The sequence below is a fragment of the Wyeomyia smithii genome, chromosome 2 (genome assembly GCF_029784165.1).
Source record: "Wyeomyia smithii strain HCP4-BCI-WySm-NY-G18 chromosome 2, ASM2978416v1, whole genome shotgun sequence".
NCBI classification, from domain to species: Eukaryota; Metazoa; Arthropoda; class Insecta; order Diptera; family Culicidae; genus Wyeomyia; species Wyeomyia smithii.
Window position 1 is genome coordinate 204,881,111 of NC_073695.1, and position 14,233 is coordinate 204,895,343.

A 14,233-nucleotide genomic window follows, 5' to 3' on the forward strand; every position below is an offset into this window, starting at 1 on the left:
TCGCTCCACACTGTAATATTCCGTTCAGTATTTAATTTTGTGTTTTTTTTTGCAGATGAGCATTCAGCAAACAACCGACAAATAATTCGAGTGACGAACGCTCGGTAAACGAGGCTGCTGGTGCTGGTCGCTTCGCATAACAAACAGACCTTTTGTGTTGAAAAATGCTTCAGAAAATTTCCCCAATGTTATTACGAACTTTCGTTACAAATGCCTTGCAGCTTCATAAAAAATTCATTCGGTCTATTTGCACGGTTACCGATGGTAGTGTGAAAATATTTTTGCAGATTTCATTATGCGATGATAGCTTTAAAATGGCAGGTTTCCGAAATACACATTAAATAATAAAGATTCGTGGAAGCGTATTGTGTTCATGTTATTTAACTCGAACTGCAGGTCTGAAGTAACTAAAAGCTGTAATTTCTGTTATTCTGTGTAATTTTTAGAACTTTAGAACAAGCTGACGAATACTCACGAATTGTTTCATCATCATGACACTTTGCCGACTGATTAGTAAAAGTATTTGGCAACCTAAGCAGCAAACTTTATGCAATTATTAATTTTAAATTGCTCGAAAAATATTCCTTTCACTCCTTGCTGTGCTAATAAATCGCATTCACACCATGCTTTCTCGCTTTTGTGTTTGCAACGGGCGAGAACTCTTAAACTTCCAGAATAAAAGGCATTTATATTTCACGGCACCACAATCCTGGCATTCTGACTAGAGAGCAGCACAGTAAGTTGCAGCACCGACGCGCCGGTTCCTCATTAGGAAAATTTCTCACGCATGTTTGCTTGCCGCTCATTAAATGAAATCCTTACCTCATAGTCTTACTCTCGTTTGTACTTACGGTGGTGTGCCTTGCAATGAAAAGATCTTTTCAAAGCAACGGAGAGGGAAAAATACATTAATTGCTCGAGCAAGGTGGAAGCGAAATCCCCTCTCGTCAGCACTTGACGCCCGCTGGATGCGCTCGCTGAAAGAAATCGCCTATCCTGAGGGTTAAGGCCACACGCTTCCGTGCCTTCGCGATGAAAAGATTACCTCGGTGGAAGAAGCTTTTCGTCTGCTGCCTCACAAAGCTAAAACAAAGCTCTGTATCTTTTCATAGGAGAGAAAAATTCAATTCCACATAAACAATTCACAGAAAAAAAGAGTTGGTTTTATTTATTTATTTTCTTTCCATTAACTGCATCGCACCATTTCACAGTGATAACACAGCTGCAGCCTGCAACTCTGTGCTACTAAACTTGCTGCAATCCGGAAGCTCGACACCCAAGAAGCAGAAATTCAGCTTGCACGTGGCCGCCACTTTTTCACGCTTGGGAAGAGCTGCTGCCTCCGGTAAAAATTACTACTATTTTCCCCGGTAGAATTTATTTGTGAAACCACTTTTTTCGGTTCAATTGCTTACTGTTGTTGTTATTCTGTGAAGTATCTGGTATAACTACACAGGCGAACACACGAAAGCCGTAAGAATAGTGCCGAAACGGCATGCGCTTTTGTATATAATGTTATTATTTTGCTCTCTTCCCGGTAAGAATTTATTTTCCAAACATAGAGACCCACTTGAAAACCCAGCTTGAAGGCCGGGAATGGCGGGATGAAGATGGCGAGATCACTGGCACTGCACTGTCTGTAGATTGAAATCCAATTGAAAGGCGAATGAATGAAATGAAGGTAGAAGGTAGGGAAACGAGGTGAGCGTAGAGGAAACATGTCGTTGGCATTGAACGTGAGCCTGTCTGGCAGCAACCGTCGCCGCCGCCTCGTGGTTTTGGAAAAATAATCGAGTGAAAAAATAACACCCGAGTGCCGGAGCAAACAAATAAATATTGTTGAAAAATCGAGTACTTTGCCGGTGTAGGACATGGGTTTCGAGCGTGTACACTACCGTCAGGTGGGGTGAATTTTGGACTTTGTGCAAAGTGTACTGTTTGGTTTTGTTTGATGTAGAAATAATGAGGAATCATGATTTTTTAATATACAGAATCTTATTGTGTCTGCATCTCAATCCATTTTATTTATATATATGTACTTCATGATAGACGCAACATCTCAATACTTTTTTATACTTCATCGTTATCCATCACACTTCAGCGATCAAAACTGTACTATATTGCCTTACATCATGATCAATATTTTTTTTTGCACTTTGTCATGATTTTTCATAGACAATTGAACTTGTTGGTTTTTATTGATATTCAATTATACTTTGTTCGCAATCTAAACATATAAAAATGCAGTCCTGTCTGTCTGTCTAATCCATATAGACATGAAAACTGCTGGACCGATCGACATGAAAATTTATATGTAAGGGTTTTTTGGGCCGGAGAAGGTTCCTATGATGGTTTGAGACCCCTCCCTTCTCTAGAAGGGAGGGCTCTCATACAAATGAAACACAAATTCCTGCATAACTCCAAAACTAATGAAGCAAATGAAACTAAATTCGGCGTGTGGATGTTATTGTGTGGATGTTATTCTCTCCTCTGGAAGGGAGGGGCCATACAAATGAAACACAACTTTCTGCATAACTCGAGTAATAATTCAACGAATGGAACCATATTTGGCAGATGGAGATTTTAAGGAGCAAGAAATATTTCTATGGTAGTTCGACACCCCTCCCTCTTTTGCAAGGGGGGGCTCTCATACAAATGAAAAACAAATTCCAGCATGACTCAAAAACACGCACATGGTATATTTTTGGACTTTTCCGATCATGATACATTACCCTCTCAAAGAAATATAAGTTGATATTGAGCTAGTTTTGTACTAGAATTTTATGCTACGAAACTGATACGACTTTATTTCATAAAAATATATAATCCTACTAATTATAAGTCTAAATCTACCTCGATTTGGAAACACGATGCGTCATTATGCTCTCAGTTTTGCTTCTTGGAATCGCACGGGTCACATTTTACCAATTTCGGACGATCTCCAGTAATAAAGATTAGGTGTGAATACATACTATGAATAAATACGGATAAGCAGCCTATTTCTACAATTCGACAAATTTCCCCTATTGCAGCCAAAATAGTGCGTTGACCAATCGCGGATATTGACTCGAACTACTACCTAGCTGCGGTATACTTGCTTTCGCAACTGTAGACCGTGTATCACGTACGGCATAGCCGAACCTTGCGGCTCCACATCAAGCATCTCCGAAACTCCCAGGTTGCGGAGAAATACGTGTACTACCCACGGTGTGAAGGGTTTGGTGCATCGCCTCTCGAAGACCGTTGGTGCAGGATTCGCAGAGCCATCAGGGAGGTCCAAGTGGCAACACTTTACTTTATTAAAAGCAAATCAATTTTCATGGTTTTATTGTCGAAAAGTACAGCGATTCAAACAGAACCTGAGAAACCAGTCCCATCTTCCCGGGACAAAATGCGCCACCTGTAAGAATCAGAGTATGAGGAAATGGAATAGAGCAGCTGTATATTTCTCAAGAAACGCATACAAGAAACTCAATGCATTCTGCGCAAGCTTTGTGCCGCGCGTCAAAATGTGTCGGGATAAAGATGGGGGAGCTTTAGCGTTGAAAACCGCACTGCGCATCACCTATTTACAGATTTTAAGGCCGCTCACGACACTATCAGCCGTGTAGAGCTCTGGAACTAACAAGACTGGTCAAGACTATGATGGATGGTATACAGTGATGTGTAAAGAGGTCGGGGACGTTATCAAACCTATTTACAACATGCGAGGGACTTCGGCAAGGCAACGGGGTTTACTACATCCTGTTCAATATTGCGCTAGAAGGTGTAATCTTCACATGTGATCTTCAACATGCGAGCACGATCGTTGACCACGTGGATTTCATCGGAAGAACGTTCCAGGACCAAGGGTAATAGGGCTTTTCTAGGCAATAACGTACTACCGCTATTCGCATAACAGTCCTATGTTAAAGTCCTATGTTTTCCTGTTGTTTTTTTTTGCGGAAGTTGGTCCATTTTGGCATACTCTTCAAGAATAACCATTAAAATCGAGGTTGTGGGAATCAAACCTGACTTTTATAATGGCTATTTATGAAAAGCATGCCAAAATGGAACCATTTTCCGCAAAAAATGAGAAAACACTTAAATTTTATATAGGACTTTCATGCGAATAGCGGCAGCGTAGTAATCAACGGAGATGGCTTCAAGGTGTAGGACGCATTTGTATACGTCAGACAACAACTGAACTTGATGACTGGAAAACTTCGCCTTCGTACCAAGACTCTTCTTTTTCCGTGTTGGGTATTTTCGTCACTGCGAGCAATTTTTTGATATTTTGTGACATGTAGTCCTATACGGGCCAGACGAGGATGGCGGCAGAAACGATTGGTATGACGGGGAATGCGAGGCAGCAGGGAATGAGAAGAACCTGGGTTTGTTAACTAGGGAGGACAAGGCCAAGTACAAACGGGCATGGAACGGCATGACCACGATTCTCAGAGGAAAAAAGTGCCATCAAGAGCTTCGTGAACATGAGGAGCTATCCATGGGCTATCCCATGCTACCGGATCTTTGAGGAGGTTTACCAATCTCATAAGCCTACATGAGCAGCGACACGGATGGACAAGTGGTAAAAGCGCTTCGATGGACACCTAAATGACGATACAGACGGCATCAGGATCAGGTACTGATCTAGAAGCAACAGCAGCAGAAGACCGAGTAACAGCCTTCGATGTTAATAAAGTTCGTTATGAGATCGGGAAGCTTAAAAATAACAAAGCAACCGACAAACCTCGCAGGCCAGCGCGTTGCACTGGGTCTCTTCCAGAATTAGAGAGAAGGAAAAGTTATCAGACGAGTGTGTGAAGAATGTCGTTACGGTCGTTACTGACGCGATTGATCTAGGCCACGTGATGTGCTACGGGCGTATTTCGGAGATACTCTCAAATTTGAATCACGCAAAGGTTAAAGACTTGTGGTGGACTTTCTTGTTGAGCCTGGATTTTTCTGGATTCCTTGGTTAATTTTCTTCAAAAATCATCTATCAGTATTTTTCGGACATCTTACGTCTATGAATTGTAAGGAAAAGAAAAGAGAGATTTTTGACAAAAATTGCGCGACTTTGCAATTAAGAGGGGGGTCCTGGAGAGCGGGGGGTATTCCAATCGACACCAAAATTAAGATTTTTCCAAAGAGACAGTAGATGAATAATTCCCCCAACTTTGAACAAAATCTGTGATGGCCGTGTCCAAGTGGCATGCACACTTCGTATGGAATGACCCATATGGTTTTTACCCGAAAGAATAGACGCAGTTTACACTGATCTGAAAACGGCATTCGATCGAGTAGACAGAAAACTTCTAGCTAAACTCAAAAACTTTGAGTTTCATCTGCTCTAGTGTAATGGTTCGGATTGTATCTGATAAATCGAACACTCTGCATGAAGATTGGAAGTCAGTTTCCTGCACAGCTCATAAATGACTTTGGAGTCCCTCAAGGCAGCAATCTTGGACGGCAATTATTCATGTTGTTTATTAAGTACAATCCTCTACTACTAGCGAATGGTTGCCGTAAATTATACGCCGATGACAAGAAACTTTTTAAAGCTTCAGCGGCTATTGGATATTTTTCAATGGTGTTCCAGAAACTTTCTTGCTGTAATTCAAAAATGTGGTATCATGTCCTACTGTTGGACAAAGGAGATAATCTTGTTTGAATATACTATATTCGGTCAGCTTCTATCGAGAGTGACACAGATTCAAGATCTGGGAGTTATTTTGGATAGTCCACTTTATTTTAAACTGCACTACAAAGAATTTATCTCTAAAGCCAATCGACAACTCGGATGTATGTTCAAAATAACCAACAAGTTCCGTGATCCGTTTTTTCTTAGATCGCTGTAGTTTTCTCTAGTCCTGCTTATCCTCGAATTCTACTCTGTAGTCCATTCCATAGCTCCTGGATTGCTCGAATTGAATCTGTGCAAAGAAAATTCTTAGGATATACTTTTTACCTCCCTTCGCGCAACCCCTGAAATCTGCCAGCCTGCACTGAACGCTGTCGGGTTCTATAAATGGCAACTCTTGAGCAGAAACAATTTGAGGCTCAAGCCGCGCTACAATGCCCCGGAAATTCTCGTTCACCTGGGAATATATGTCCCAAAACGATCTCTCATATGAAGATCGCTGCTTTGAGCCAGTACGCTTCAAGTCAGCCAGCTTCAATAAAATAGCAGATACTTTGTTTTTAATGTTACTGCTGCAGCTTTTCAAAATAGGCTTAGCGTTAGATAGCCTGCTTGTGTTAATTCCTAAGTAACCATGACATCTCTATCACCATAAAAGTGCAAAAATTGAAGTACCTATATTATATGAAGTACCGTACTGCATCAAATTTCGAACACTTAAGCCATTATGTAACTTCTCACACTAAAAATTCAACTAAAAATGAGTTTTCTCGTTGATATTAAAGGTTTAACATGTTGGTTATTTTATTTTTGTTGCAATTAAGTGCTATTTATTTAGATTCAAACATGTTTAGTTTATTAAATTAACAAGAATTCAGAACTCGGCTTTGATTCAAATTCTGAAGACTTCCGTCTCAACACTGACTGTCACTTTTTTCAACGCCTGCTAATTCCCCGGAAGTGGCCCTACAGTGAAGAGCTATACATCACTGCACAATGGTCCAGAACAGTGCTGATAAAAGTCATTTTCCCCAGCAAAATTCTTCGAAAATTACAGCCAATCATTTTCAATTTTCACTTCCAATGATCGCAGCACTCTTTCAGATACACTAGATTTTCTTCCTAGTAACGTGCTGTTATACTCAGATGAAATAGATCGCGCGCATTGTTCACGGTTACGGAATAAAATTTGACGACAAATCCAACCAAATGATCTTCACTTCAAAGCGAAAAAGAGAATCAAACAGTCCACTCAACCAAAATAAACCTCACCGAAACACTTTTTCACTGACACTGACCGATGCCTTGACAATCTTCGTTAACTGATAAACTGATTTTGTTGTCTTGCTTCCATCGAATGAAATATAATGAGATGTTTTGACAGTTCACTTCCATGCAAAAAGCGGGAAGGGAGAACTCTGAAAGGATTGTAAAAAAAATAACGTTTATGGATGCAATTTTTCACTTTCAATCAAGAGTGTCAACAAATATCAACCCTGGTCCAGAAACCAAATTTAGGGGGAAATTTGTGTCTAGAGCTCTATAGCAACATTTTAGAGAAAAACTTTCTTCTACAAAAATGTTACATATGATAAAGCGCTCATTTAAAAATTATCAAAAATTAGGGTGACCAACATTTTCGATGCAATCTAGTATCTAACTTTTTTATCTTTGTAGATTGAAGAAAAATTTGTTCTACAATGTCATAGTTCCATTAATTTTAAGTAACTTTGTATAAAAATGATTTTCTCTATCTTTAAAAACAACCCGATTTATATTGAAAAAACATATTTTACGCTCTAACTTTTTTATTTCAAGTTTCATCTCAAAACTGCCTTCGAACGACTTTTAGAGCTTTCTAAGAGAAACAATTTGCAATGCTGACATCGTAGATATCTCAATTTTACTCAAAGTTATTAATATTTTTCATCAAAAAATATGCGTTTCTCATTTGTATGTCATTCATTTTGGGGCAAACATAAAAAATATCTCTTGGTCTCATTTTGAAGGGCATACTTGATTCTATAAATGGAGGAACTTTCAGAGATATGTTATTTTTTAAATTTGAGTAAATTCAATTTAAAAACAAGACGAAAATTTCTATAATTTTATACATTATGCATATAAAATTAAATATTTTTTTTTATAACCAGACGTAATTACCTTTAATTTGACCTAAAAAGATCGAAAATCGATCAACTGGTTCAAAAGTTATGAATTTTTCTAAAATTAAATACATCGAACACAGTCATTTTTTATGGTCACCCTATTTCGAAGTTGGTCACGCAAAATGCTTCAATTGTGCTCAAAATAGCAGGGATGCATCTATGTTGAAAATAATCAAACCCGTATTGTTTCGTTGGGTTGTTAAGGGGACTAGCTCCGAAATAGGGTGACCATAAAAACGGCTATATTCGATGTATTTTATTTAAAAAAATCATAACTTTTGAACCAGTTGATCGATTTTCGATCTTTTTGGGTCAAATTAAAGGTGATTACGTCTAGTTATTAGAAAAAATACCAAAAAATAAATCTGGGTGCTTTTATATGCACAATGTATAAAATTATTGAAATTTTCGTCTTGTTTTTAAATTGAATTTTTTGAATTAATTAAATTGAATTTTTTTATACCACAAAAGATCAAAATAATTGTCGCAGTGGTCCAAATCTTACAAAAAAATAAATTGAATTTACTCAAATTTAAAAAATAACATATCTCTGAAAGTTCCTCCATTTATAGAGCTAGGTATGCCCTTCAAAATGAGACCAAGAGATATTTTTTATGTTTGCCCCAAAATGAATGACATAGAAATGAGAAACGCATATTTTTTTATGAAAAATATTAATAACTTTGAGTAAAATTGAGATATTTACGATGTCAGCATTGAAAATTGTTTCTCTTAAAAAGCTCTTAAAGTCGTTCAAAGACAGTTTTGAGATGAAACTTGAAATAAAAAAGTTAGAGCGTAAAATATGTTTTTTCAATATAAATCGGTTGTTTTCAAAGATAGAGAAAATCTTTTTTCTACAAAGTTACTTAAAATTAATGGAGCTATAACATTTTGGAACAAATTTTTCTTCAATCTACAAAGATAAAAAAGATAGATACTTGATTGCATCGAAAATGTTGGTCACCCTAAATTTCGATAATTTTTCAATGAGCGCTTTATCATATGTAACAACTTTGTAGAAAAAAGTTTTTCTCTAAAATGTTGCTATAGAGCTCTAGACCCAAATTTCCCCCTAAATTCGGGTTCTGGACCATTGTGCACTGGGACATTCCGGGAAAGGACATTCCGAAATGGCATATAATATTTATACTTTTGATTACTCTAGCTTTAATAATGTGGTTTTTATTCCAAAGTGTTCGAAGTTTGAGACTGTTCTAAGTTTGAGTCAGAACGGTATTACATAACTGTACGAAAACAAGCCAACTTGATAAAATAAAGTGGAAAAAAACATCTCGAGTACTAATACAGCAATGCGCAAACCTGTTGCTCTGACAACTGTTAACCAGCGCATGCGCAAATGTGTTGTGCCTGCGCAGTGCAACTAGATCGACTTATCGTTCTTACCAGTGGCAGTTTAATTTTTATAAATTGATGACAAAAAATAATATTCAAATTTTCAAAATATTCAACTTTTCAAAATGTTTCTTTCGCTTGAATATTTAGAATTGTTTTTGCATAGTTTCAACGATATCTGGACATAATATCTAACAAAACTAAAAAACTTTGTTAGATATGCGATAACAAAAATCGGAGTGATTTTGGTTATGGTTTGTTTATCTCCTGATAGCGCATGTTGACCCACTTCGAATAAATATAGAAATCGTTCAAATAATCAAAATATTAATTTGATCAAGTAATTTGACTTTGGCGTTGACTGTTTCGACCTTTGCCCTAAGGAAAAGCACTTTACAGGTACGAAGTGTTGATATTAGATGATTTAATGTCTTACGAAAAGACAAAGTATAGATGAAAAAAAAAATAGATGAAGAAAAGACGAAGTGAGGATATTGTATTTGTTTAACTCGCGTTATCAAAAGCATCTCCAAAATCAGAAAAACGGGGCTTGTTTTCAAAACGCGGTTGTATTACTGATGAAAAACAACTTCAATCTTGATATAATAACACAAGTTTTCAATTACGCTTGTAGAACACTTATATAACTACTTTCGTTGTAACTTGTTTTCTAACATGTTTTGTATGTTACTTGGGTTCATTATGTTAGTATAAAGTAGTCCATTAAGGCAAGTACCCTGTCAGATGAATTTTATCCAATTATAACAACTATATCGTAGCACGTTACTTTGAGAAGGTGGAAGAATCCTACCCCCGACTGGAAGTCGGAGGTAGACGAATCTAACTGCAGATGAATGCGTCGAAAAACTAAATACATGTCAGCAAGAGGCACCAAAAAGAACAGTAGCAGTCTCCAAGGATGTAAATTATCACTCACGCTTATTTTTTTCGCGAGCCGATAGCTCATTTAATGAGCACATTTTTAAAAAACGTTGTATGACGAAATTGAAGTTCACAAGTAGTACTTTAACTTTGTCGAAGAGAGTACTCGAACACTGGAGCCGTGAGAGCAGATTTAAGAAAATTATCGTGATAATTATCGCGATAATTTGCCAAAATGTCCTCTCACAGGTCCGGTGCTTGAGTACGAGCAATACTTTCTTCTACAATGTTGTAGTATTACCTGAGGACTTCAAGTTCGTCATAAAAAATTGTTCAGAATAGTGATTATTAAATGAGCTATCGGCTTGTGAAAATAATAAACGCGAGTGATTATTTTCATCCTTGTCAGTCACAACTTTTTGTAGACGGTGATGAGCTGGAGATGGTCGACAAGTTCTTGTATTTGGGGTCACTGGCGGTTTCCGATAATGATATTACCATAGAAAACAACAGATGCAACCAGGCTGGAAATTGAGCCTACTTTTCGTTTGAATCGGGTGCGATGATGCACAAAGTTAATGCTAAATAAAACCCTGATCGCTTTTCTCGGACACCTGAACGCTTTTTAGAGTTTCCGAACGGAGTATCTACCATGGAGTACAACCGGACGGTAAAGAATGACAAAGGCGCATGAAGCATGAGTTGCCTGAATAGAACCTCATTGCACACCTGGTGAAATTCAAAAAAGGGGATCGACCAGATCGAAAGAAATTTGCGGGTGATGAGGCTCGAAAAATAGCAAAACACGGTCAAGATACGAGCAGCTTAGCGACAGCTTTTTGATACGTCACGAGTTATTACGGCTCTCGTCTGATTGGTAAGATAAATTAGTAAATTGTACAATACTTTGTCGTTATTTAATTCTTTATACAAAAGCAGCAAAGAGGCTGAAACGATCGTAAACTTCGGAATCTACTCAGAGTTTTATATAGGCTCTCATTTGCAGTGTAATGTTAATAGCCAACATATAAAAGATTACTCTCATTAAAGAAATACGAATGTCAGTTTAAGAAAGTTTAAGAAACGGAAAAAACCTGCACAAGATTAAAATTCTTTCACGATAAATTTCTAAAAAATTGGAGGAACGAATTATCAACTCTCTAGAAAGTGTGAGTTCTAGTCATCAATTAACCCATCACCATGAGCCAAAATCACTCCAACCGACGGTCACCCTTGGGACCAGACAGCAGAGAGGAAAAGTGTTATTTTTCCTGCCCGGTTGGGTGCGCACTCTTGGCTAGAACGTTTCAGAGCGAGTGTTTATGATCATGTTTCCTTCTACATTCCGGTGTAGAGTTTTTTTTATCACAACATAATTATCACTTGTACACTTGTCACCTCGTCTGGACGGAATAGGTTTGTTTTTGTTTCGCTCTTTCTCTCGCTGTCTCTCTCTCTCTCTCTCTCTCTCTCTCTCTCTCTCTCTCGACCAACTTCGGTCGGTTCGTTTTTCAGTTCCGCTGACTCTGGATTTCAAACAGCCAGAATCGAAGCCCAACGGCCGGTGCCAACAGTCGATCCGGATAGAAAGTGTTGATTTTATTATCTCAACCCAAAAACTAACCGATCCGGAAAAATGAACAACATGGAGAAAACCCCTTTTTTTCAACACAAAAAGCCCGTATTAGCAGCAAAAAAATATCTCTGCTTTTCTTATAGAACGCCGCTGGTCTTAGTTGTATTTGATACAAGAAAAAGCAGTACACAATCCCGATAATCGAGCAGAGATAATTTACGAGATCCCGTAATCGGAGGTGATGCATGCTCATTAATCAATCCAGTAATTAGAAGGTCTTTACCGGCCTGAGTCGGATTCCTCAACCCTTCCGAACGCCCCCGTTGTAATATTTCGAGATGATTGAGTACACAAGTTCGCACAATCGGGCGTAACAACGGGCTGATAGAGAAAAGTAAATTTCACACAAACCTTTTTCCTGACTCTCGAGCAGAAACGGTCACAGTCCGCCGCACCAGGGCCGGTTTCCGCCGGGCTGACTAATCATCTGGAAAGATACGAAGAAAGGATGGAATTAATTAAAACATTACTCAAACATAACCTCGTGTTAGGTTTTTTTTTTGCTTCAACCGGAACGGACTTGCAATATTTGAACAACGAACCCCAGATGGGATTTGCTAGCTCTAGCCAAATACACCCTAACTGCAGGAGCAAGTCGGGCAATAGACAATTTGAACTCTTTTTTAAGATTTTATTTTGTGTTTGTATTATGGAGGTTCTTTTCGGTGTGCCAAATCAAGGCAGGTGTAGCCGAGCTTGCGATACGCTTGAGGAACGAAGAAAGGTTAATTAGGTTGAAGTAATAGATAGTTACTGTCGAGAGGGTGTTGAAAGGATTGATGAGAAAGCAGGTTTGGCAAAAGGTTAGTGGTAAATTGCTTCTACAGTATTTTGATTTCGACGTGATTGGGTATATTTGACAGACTACTCAATACAATACTTAACAAAACAAATAAGAAATTACGTAATTGTTGAAGCTTAACAAAAACTCATCGTGATGCAATTCCCATTCCATTTTCTCGTATGCACTTTGAAAAATTAGCTGCCACATAATATGATTTCGTTCAGTAACTGCTTAAGCCAACACGCTTCATTACTCTTTATTTGAAGTACATTTTTCTGTAATAAAGAATTAATGGCATCATTTCGGAACCAAGACCAGTTCTCGTCATACCGGCGACAGCTTACTAACGACATGGCTCTGCCTTCTACCGGAGTAGCACGGTTCGCCACCATACGGGGAAACGTTTCAACCCCGTCACTCATTCTACCTACATCCGTGCGCTATCCTGCTGTCATTTAAAGCCATTAGAACCATCTACTACTACGACGACGATGACGACGACGATGGCGCGGCAATGTTCCGTCCAAAAGCGCCTGGCATCTCTTCCGGTTCTGGTGGCGTTCGGTTGTGTGCCTGGCGCCTGGATCGTCTGTTAGCTGCTGCGCTGTTTTCACGTGGGCAATGAAACTTAATACAACTGCCATCAGCATTACACGAATCTACGGTGCGGAACCGAAACGACTAGGATGGTGATGGTGAGTTTCATTTGAATAGTAGCGTCAAACCGTTTCCCCGTTCGAAACCGGGCGAAATTAAATATTTGTGCAGTTTTTTTCCGCGGGATGCACGATCTGCTGCACTGTAACAGAGGAACGGCGATGAAAACTATTTCTCATAACCATGTTTGTCTAAAGTATTTTTTCGCTTCCGTGTCTGCGACAAGAAAAAAAACCGAAACTTTGTTATTCATGTGGATTTCCCCATGCCGTACTAAGAGCTAAGAGTGCAATTGCACCTTTCTACAAACCGGAAAACGTCCATTCAAATCGACAAATCATGAGGATCAGCGAGCCAAAACGACCCACATCCACAGAAGGGAAACCCTCATCAGATCGGGGAACTATCCGCGCCGCAACTACAAAGAGTGAACGTCATGTTAATCAGCAGTTCGGTCTGCATTTTCGGTAACCAGCCTACCCGTACCAACCAGGCGCTCCCAGGGCACTCTATCATTAATTACCCCTGGCTGCCACGAGAAACTCGTCGCTTGTCTGCACAGCGGCGGCTGACGGCGCTAAGGCAAGAATCCACAAAGTGGCCTCCCGTGCCACATGTGAGAATGAGATATGAGAGTTTAATTTTTGGTCGTTCTTTCATCAAGTTGTTGCCTCGCCCACCCCACCCCCTTTTTGGTTTTCACTCGGGTTGCTAATGCAAGTTCGAGGTGGTTTCTTCTCTCAGCTCAAGACGTAGTAGACACGATGAAATGTTTATAGAATTGGAAATTAAACATAAACACACGCACTCATGAGGGGTAGAATTTGCGTGCGTCACATTGGAGAAATAAATTGCTCTACGGAACGGCCTGGGAATGTATGCAAGGTCAGATCAGTGGTGCCAGGGAAACTGTTTCTAATCTATGTCTCTGGATTAAAATAATTTCAACATGTATTTTGTTACAAAACGCATAACAGTGCTTAAACAATCCACAAAAAAATTTCGAATCATTTTACAAGGAATCTAACGAAGCAGCAGAAACTTTAAAGAGATCGTGATGATCAATAAAACAACGTGTTGATAATTCGGAGAACGGTTGGATACGGTTCCATCACTGCATTTTC

General features: G+C 38.9%; 1 protein-coding gene across 5 annotated transcripts in view; it reads right to left on the minus strand.

Annotated features, from left to right (window-relative positions):
* LOC129720664 (insulin-like growth factor-binding protein complex acid labile subunit) overlaps positions 1 to 14,233 on the minus strand; it is a 615,650-nt gene that overhangs the window by 391,579 nt on the left and 209,838 nt on the right. For 3 of the 5 annotated variants that reach the window (XM_055672185.1, XM_055672183.1, XM_055672184.1), the window contains one exon: positions 12,020 to 12,095. The exons of the other annotated variants lie outside the window; for them this stretch is intronic. The gene's annotated coding sequence lies outside the window, so the exon portion shown is untranslated. The remainder of the gene's footprint in view (positions 1 to 12,019; positions 12,096 to 14,233) is intronic. 5 annotated transcript variants of the gene reach the window in all.